The sequence below is a fragment of the Lygodium microphyllum genome, chromosome 27 (genome assembly GCF_053477565.2).
Source record: "Lygodium microphyllum isolate KBCC chromosome 27, Lygodium_microphyllum_v1.1.10, whole genome shotgun sequence".
In the NCBI taxonomy this organism is placed as follows: Eukaryota; Viridiplantae; Streptophyta; class Polypodiopsida; order Schizaeales; family Lygodiaceae; genus Lygodium; species Lygodium microphyllum.
In genome coordinates this window covers 58,073,566-58,082,985 of record NC_141161.1, presented here as the reverse complement: position 1 = coordinate 58,082,985, position 9,420 = coordinate 58,073,566, and positions in this window count along the sequence as shown.

Sequence of the window (9,420 nt, the reverse complement as noted above, 5' to 3'; positions counted from 1 at the left end):
GAGAGATCTAAGAGAGAATATATTTAGAATTTTCCCAAAATGTGAGAGGAAGAGAAGGAAAGAGAGAGAGAGAGAGAGAGAGAGAGAGAGAGAGAGAGAGAGATTGTGTGTGTGTGTGTATGCACATGTGCAAAAACATGAGAGAGAGAGAGAGACTTTATGTGTGTGGGTGTGTGTGCAGTGTCTACATGCATGCACATGTGCAAAAACATAGTTATTAAAAGCTTTCTCTATTAAAAACTAATGCCATTCTCTTCAACCCATATATTGGTTTACCTTCATAAATTCCATTCTAAGTAGCCAACCAAAGGTTAGATGTAGCAAATTAAAGCGATTCTTTGGTGGGAGCAATTTGAGAGTTGGTTATGGTGGATAGCACAATAATATTGGATGAGGGTAAAAAGTAAGAGGGAGGGATGTGTGTTTGTTTGTGTTTTTGTGTGTGTGTGTGTGTGTGTGTGTTTTGATGACATATTTGTAGGATGTTACCCCAAGGTTCATGTATAAGAATGGATGTAGTAGAGTTGCCAATGTACTAACATACACCTTCTCTCTCATAAAATGGTGATATGTCTCAATGTGTTTTGTCTAAGCATGGAATGCAAGGCTCCTATCCAACTATATACTGCTTGTGTTGTCACAATGAATGACAACTAGACCATCTCCTTGCACATCAAAATCCTCAATAACTTTTGTAGCCATACCATACACACTACCATAGCAACACCTCTATACTCGACCTATGCACTCAATACAGAAACCAATGGTTTCTTTTTGGTACTCTAAATAATTTCCACACTACTTAGAGAATACATGAGTTTATTTTGGTAGATCTTCTATTAGATATGCTTATAGACTAATCTACATTTGTGTATCGAAACACTTATACATCCTTAATCGTCTTATAAAAAAGTCCATAATGTAAGGTAGAATTTTCATATCTCAATATGGATTTGACTACATCCAAATGAGGCTTTCTAGATACCTAAATACATTGACTCATAAACCCAATAGGATAGATCATCTTTGGCCTTATGGTAGTCAAATAAATCAAAATTCCCACTATCCTCTTGAAAACAGTAGGGCATTCTATCTCATCCTGAGTATCATCACCCAACTTTATATTTTTTGGCACTGAAATAGGCTTACATGTCATCATATCATGCTTGGATAATATATCCAATCCATATTGCCTTTGGGGTAGCCATATATCATTAGCACATCTGATCACCTCAATACCAAGAAAGTACCTTAACTCATCAAAATCCTTTGTCTCAAACTTCTACATCAAAAGTCCCTTAATGCTAGCAATTCTATTGTGAATATTACATGTACTAATCAACTCATCCACATAGATGACCATAAAGACTAAACATCATATTTTCTCACATAAAGTGAGTGATCTACATCAAAACAAAAAAGTCAATGTTGACAAGATACTCTCCAATCTTTTTTTTACCATGCTCTAAGTGCTTGATTTATCCTATAGAGCATCTTCTTCAACATGTATATCTATTTTCTATAAACTGAAATCTTTAGCTTTACTACCAAAGTAATCACACATCTAATACTTTCCATTCTAATGACTAGATTGAATGTCTCTTCATGGTCTATGCCATATGTTTGTGCATAGCCTTTCACTGCCAACCTAGCCTTGTACATGTTTATAGCCTTTCACAGCCAACCTAGTCTCATACATGTTAATAGAACCATCTACATTATGCTTTATTTTATAGATGCACTTATAGCCTACTTGACCTTAATGGTACTAGATCCCAAGTCCTATTGGTCTCGAATATAACCATCTCCTCATCCATTGCTGCATCCCAAATGTGCATGACCAATATCATGTTCAAATAAAGTGGGATTAATATCCTCAACCACCTTCACCATATAAGCCTAATAGTGAGCTACACAAGCCAAAACTAAATCTTCTAATAGGATATCTCACCTTGCTAGACATATGTATCTTTACATTACTCAATGGAGCCTTTACATTACCATATACTCTATGTATATATATTGACATAAGGAATACCAAGTGCATCATCCAAACTCTTTGTATTAATGGTAAAGGATGCCACCTTGTATTTACTTCCCGCACCATGATCTCACACTTGTACACTGTAGGAGACAGGTACTCATCATTGTCACTTTATTATTTATTCTTTTAGTGAATATTGAATAAGAGAAGTTTGGTCACACATTGTGACTATTAGAGTTCCCACATATGGTGTGTCTCTCTCTCTTGCTCTTTTGCTCCACCATAGCTCTTGCTTCTGCTTGTGTGCTCCCACATATGGTGTGTCTCTCTCTCTTGCTCTCTTACTCCATCTACCATAGCTCTTGCTTTTACTTGTGTGCTTCCACTCAGGTTCTCTATCTTTTCATTGGTATCAAATCCAACCATTTAAGGAGCTTCTTCATTCTTTGCTTCAACCTATATTCAAAGCTTCAGCTCAAGGTTTCACAACAGTAATTATTTCTTCTACTTGAGGTATGCATTGAGTCTTCCCTCTAGATTTATTCTAGCTTTTGTTGAGAAGCTTTCGACAGCTTAGCTAAACGTTGTTGAGTAATTATTGGGGTTGTGGAGTGACTATTCTATCCATTTTCAGTGGATATAGAGCATGCTATAGAAGTCATGGATAACTATATTAGCAGCTTGATAGTACTTTCATATTTTGGCCATAACTTTTGCCTATGACATCGAACTCAGGTATTCTATAGTTAGAAAAAAAAGTACAAAAAGAACTACAAATTTGAGCACTTGTAGGGTTGATTAAAAATATGAGCACTCATAAGGTTGATTCTATGTAGTTTTCAGCTCTTTGTTTCACATAGAATAGATCAATTTTAGTTTGGACAATAAACAGTAAATTCCATGATGCATGTTTGATGCTTTGGGCATGCTATTTTAGTGCTTGCATGGTATGGTTATGCTTTGGGATGCTATTTGGATTGTTTAGATCTTGATTTTGTCAATTTTATAGATGTTTATTGCTATCATAATTGTTTGGACACTAAGCATACAATAGTGAACTTCATGCTTTGAATACCTATTGTGCCTAGATGGTGTTTTGGGTATGCTACATGCCTATCGTGATGTCTAGCATTGATGTATGAGCCGAAATATGTTTATGATATGATTTTACACTCATATTTGAGGTATGTTTAATGAACTTGGGCTTCAATAACTTCCTTTGAGCTTCCATTCTCACTCACTTACAAGTATTGAAGCTGTATTTAGACACTTATGCTTTTGGATGTATTTGTGATATGCTTGGGCTTCTCGAATGCTTTGATGTATATACCTTGATCTTTGGTTATTCACTTTGCATTCTCAATTCACTTCTAATGGAAGATTCTTGTACTTACTTTTGGAGGAGCATGGTTCTTTGAGACATTGAAACTCTTGGTTCATTTATATGCTCTCTTGTATGCTATTAGAAATAGTTACCTTCACTTGTGGACTAGTGTGATTCCATATGCCTTAGCAATTGGCACTTACCTCTGTCTTAGTAGTTTTCTAGTGATGTATATTCTTATGGAATGTATGGTTTACTAACACTTTGAGTTTTCGATAGTCATGGTATTTGTGGTCTATGCTTAGTCACTACTAGTTGTATTCTTTATATCCAGGTTGCTACTTGGATATCTCTAGAAGTGGAAGCTCATTTTCTTGGCTACTTTCCTATATTTGGATTGACATATACTATTACCTTTATTTTAGCATTGATGTAATTATAGTTTTCATCATTATCTTGGAGAGAACTATTGGACTTTGGTAGTCTATTGCTTGTAGCTAATGGATAGCTCTATACTTTAGTATTCCCTCTTATTTTGCACCCTTGTTTTGGGTGAGTTTGGGGGACTGATTTTCAATCATTTACAACAGCCCATTCTCTTGGATTGTACATTGGTATACTATCATTATGGTTAGTTCTTTGAATGGTAGTGCACAAATTTCACCTATTGAAAGTCACAGATATTGAAAGTACTTGTTTAAAAGAATTAAGTTAGGCCTTTAAAAACCAAGAGTGTAAAGCTCAAAGGTATTGAATAAGATATTTGGGATGACTTGGATGAGTTATGTAGATCCACTCTTATATTATCATTGTCAAAACATGTTTATTTCAATGTTATGATACCTGAGAATAACGCTTGGTAGTTATTGAAAAATATGTGCAATCTTTATGACAAGTCCTATTTTGTAGATGTATTGGTTGCAACAACTCATGGACCTTCACATGAATAAAGGGAATATTCTATCTATGCATTTAAATGAGTTTCACTTGATATTCAGTCAATTGACTTCACAAGACAGTGAGTTGAAGGATAACCTTTCTCCCGTGTTCTTGCTTGTGACACTTTTTGAATCATGGGATATTTTTTGTATTGCCATGTGTGATAATATACCTAAGGATGGTTTGAAACTCTAGGATATTGAGGGTTCCTTACTGACAAAGGAGATAAATAAAAAGAATGGGGATGTAGCCTATACTTCTCATACATTGACCATGAGGGGTAGACATGATGGTAAGAGCATGAAAGACTACCATGGTAGAGACTCATAGAGATCTCAATCTCGCAAGCAATCTCACAATAAGTCCCATGGTCATAAGGCCTCTCTTACATGTCATTATTGTGGGATATAGGGTCATATTCGATAGCAATGCCATGAGATGTGCAATAATAAGAGCAAAGAAAAAGGCAATAAAAAAGTGCAAGAAAAGTATGATAATTGTAGCATTGTTCCTAGTACATCTAGTGTGAGAATTGAGGAGATAAATGCCTTAGATCATGAGTCTAATACTCATTACATCTTGCTAGCTTCTTTTCTTGATGGTAGTTAGTTGGTTGATGCCTCATCCACTTTTTTTTAGTGTTGTTGCCTACTTGTTTTGGGGGCTTCTTTTCATGTTACCCTGCATAGGGATTGGTTTCATTCCTATCACAGCATGATAGGCTCTATGAGACTAGAAAATGACTTGATATTGGATATTATTGGCATTGGTGATATTAGATTGCAATTTTCTTCTAGAAACACTTTTATTTTACATTATGTATTCCATCTTCTGTATTTGGCCAAAAGCCTACTCTCTATTGGACAGTTGGACGATGCAGAATATCATGTATTTTTTGGTGATTTCACATGGAATATTATTTGTGGGAATGTTCTCTTTGCTCGTGGTGCCAAGGTTGGTGGCCTCTATTCCTTGCTTGTAACTGGGTCTATTGACTATGTGTTGGATGTGGCTAATATACCACATGTATCTATATGGCATCGTCACCATGGTCACATGTCCTTAAAAGACATGAAACTTAATTATCTTTTATAGTATCTTCTTCCCCTTAACTACAAATGTTTGATTCATGTGATCATTGTCTTTATGGGCTGGCAAACACGTAGTTCTCATAGGAAGTCTGGCATTATGAGCATGCGTAATCCTTTATCTCTTGTTCATTTGGATATATGTGGTCCCATGTCATGTTAGTCACTAAGTGGTGGAAAGTATTTTGCGACTTTCATTAATAACTATTTGCATAAGTTTTGGGCATATCTCATAAAGTAAAAAGTAGATATACTTCCACCTTAGATATATTTCACTATAGGCTTGCTCACATTGTTAACCAATTTGGATATAGATTGAAAAACATAAGGTCACATAATGGCAGTGAATATGTCTCTAAAGCATTTGAGCAATTTTTTGTGATAAGTGAGGCATTAAGTGTCAATTGATCACTTACAACCCACCCTAAAATAGTGTTCTAGAGCACATGAATATGATGATCTAGGAGAAAGTCCATAGTATGCTTAACCAAGTAGGCTTATTGTAGCATTTTTGGGCTAAGACAATTACTCTACTATCGTACACTTAATAAATAGATCTTCATGCACTATTATTGGTTGTCAGGTTGTAGAGAATATATTATCTAGAAAACCTCTATCATATGCTCATTTGTGTCTTTATATGTGAGGCTTTTTTCTATGTTACCAAGGACAAACACAATAAGCTAGATCCTAAATCAATGAAATGTATATTTCTTAGTTATGGGGATGTAGATGAGATAGGCTATCACCCCCAAGATTAGTAAGCTATGAAGGTCATCCATAGCCATGATGTTGTTTTCCATGAGGAGAATATGCATATGTAATTGAGTAGATGGTGGAGTTATGCATGGTGATATTTCAAGAGGAGACTCTTGTTATCGTATTTCCAACTAGATCACTTGTAGTTAAAGTTTCAGTTGTCCATAATCATGATATTGGACAGGAGGTATAAGTCCCATAGCCTATTTTGAGACTGCCATCTACTAGAGATAGATGTCAGCACAATCGATTTGAACCCTCCATGGATTATGTTAAGGTGATAGATTCTAGTGAGCCCCTTACTTATGAGGAGGCCATGCATAGAGGTGATAGTTAGAGGGCCATGCAGTCAAAGCATGACTCATTGTAGAAAAATCATACATAGTATTTGGTTTCTTTTCCCAATGGAAAATATGCATTGCCATGCAAGTGGATATACGAGTTGAAGAGTATCCTTGGATGCCCCAAACTAGTATATAAGGTAGATTGGTTGCCAAGGGTTTTAAGCAGAAGCATGGTGTTGACTTTGATGAGTTATTTTCTCCTATAGTCAAGATGACTACCCTATGCTTTGTATTGGCCTTCGTTGCTCCATTAGATCTAGATCTCTATCAAACGGATATTAAGATGACTGTCTCACATGGGGAATTGCATGATGAGATTTATATATAGCAATCTAAGGGATTTCATAAAAAGGCTAGGGAACATCTAGTGTGTAAGTTGAGGAAGAGCCTTTATGATCTTAAGAAGGAACTTAGGGATGGTATCATAAGTTTGATGTATTTATGCAATCACACAGTCTTACTCTTGTAGTGATATGGATCCATGTCTCTATAAGAATAAGGCTCGTGATGGAAATCTTTTATCTTGGTACTTTACATGGATAATATGATGATTGTTGGGAGAGCTTATGATGAGTTGGATGCTTTAAAAACTTAGCTCAAGAAAAGCTTTGAGAGGAAAGTCATAGAGCTAGTCTCACATATTATTGGGATGCACATCACACACGATCTCTCTAAAGGACTCCTTCACTTATACAAAAGGAGTACATACTGAAGGTCCTTGAGTGCTTCCATATATAGGATAGCAAGACTATTGGCTATCATTTTCCTTTCCATGTGAAGCTCAGTCAAGACAATTGTCCCTAATCAGATGAGTAGAATGCCAAGATAGCTAAGATCCCTTATACATCCACAATGGGTAGTTTAATGTATGCCATGATAGCCACTCGTTGAGACATATTATTTGTAATATGCATGTTTTTTCTTTCTAAATCCCATTTTATTGTGGAATATATTTGCATGTAAACTATTGCTTTATCCCATGAGATCTCAAAAAATTACTAAACTCATTAGAGAGGCATTCTCACCACTTCATCTAACCTTAAGCACTTAACTTTTAAGCCTATTTCTATTTCGTTAATGGCCTTGAAAATTTTAATGTGCACAAATATTTTACCATTTTTCTTCATGAAATATACCCACAACTTTCTAGAGTAATAATCAATAAACATAACAAAATACTTGCTAACACCACCAAGAGATACATTTTGCATAGGCCCCTATATATCTGTATGCATGATATCAAGCATATTTCTTCTTACATATCTATCATGCAAATAGGCTTATCTTACTTACTTCCGAAGCTTACATGCTTCACAAACCTTGTGTAATTCTATAACTCTAAATGCAAGAATATTTGGAACCAACCCTTTGGACTACATTAATTTCATTATGTATATATATGTATGTCCAATAGATTTGTGCCATATTTCAATGTTGCAACTACACATTTTTCTTTCGCATTCATAACAACATTCATAGTAGAAATTTGAGCATCCAAGTTAAACATGTGACCAATTTTGTAAAACTAATCTACAATTGCCATTGAATTTCTCCACAAAATAATTCTTTGTATTGACCAAATTATTTGTGATATATGACACAAGTAATACATCTCATACATGGAAAATTTTACTTTTCCAATCTGTGAGATCAAGCAGCATCAGTCATCGCTTATCTCTACATATCCTAGACTATGTAAACCATGTATCTCTCTAAACCATTTAGCATGGTTAGTCATATTATTGAATGCACATGAATCAACATACCATACATCATCACATATCCCTTCTCTATAGCAACATTCAATATATGCTGCATGACAAAGAATTCTCATTCTTGTCATCATTTTGTCTTGAAGACAATGTATAATTTTCTCACTATGATTTGCCATTATGAATATCATTCTTTCCATTATAACAATTGGTTGCAATATAATCTATTCTTCACAAAAATGATAGACAATACTAGAATGGCTAGAACCTCTGTTCTGCCATCCATCTCTTTATCTAAAGCTCCCCTTTCCTTTAAAATTACCATGACCTCCTAAAATTTGCATGTCACCAAATTACTTGTTATAACCTTTTTTGCTCATTACTACTAACATGTTCTATATCAGCCTCTTGAAGAGGATCTATCATGTTCACTTCCTAAACTTAAGTAAAATATTTAGACTTATTGACCGCTTTTATTTTATGATTCACCTTGCATGTTGTTCTTTTTAGTAATAATGAGAGAGAACAACTCATCAAAATTTGAAAATGGATTCAGTACATACATAAAATTAACAAAAAACTTTCAAGCCTTATCATTATGAAGACTACTGAAAGTAGATGAAACCAAATCTTCATTATCAAGCATTGTATATTTTGGGTAAATATGTAAATATGTAAAATTTCAAGCCTTCTCATTATGAAGACAACCCAAAGTAGATGAAACTAGATCTTCATTATCAAGCATTGTATTTACATAATGAATACATGATGAAACCAAGTAGATGAAACTAAATCTTCATTATCAAGCATTGTATTTACATCATGTGTTCTTATTATATTAGTACCTTTAGTCATGCCAAACAAGTGGCATTTCCATTTTTGGAATTTCCTATCAAGGATATATGCATATTTCCACTCCAAGCATACTCTTCTCTCTTCGATGCACCAACTTTGGAAGATAATATCATCTCTAATAATAAGTAGTCTATAGACCAATAGTTCACAACTTCACCCTTAAAAAATGAGATGAAATTTTAAATTCCAAACCACAAACATTAAAATAATTACTAACATGATAAAACATTATTCTTAAGGGTAAATACATAAGGAAACCATGTTTATAAAAGCTAATATATTATAGCTTCAAGAAATAATCAACCACATCATATTTCCACATTTTAGCTCTACAATTTGTAGGAATAGTAAAATTTAATGATGTCATTTATGGATGAAAAGGAATATTATTATGTTCATCTTGGCAATAATGTCA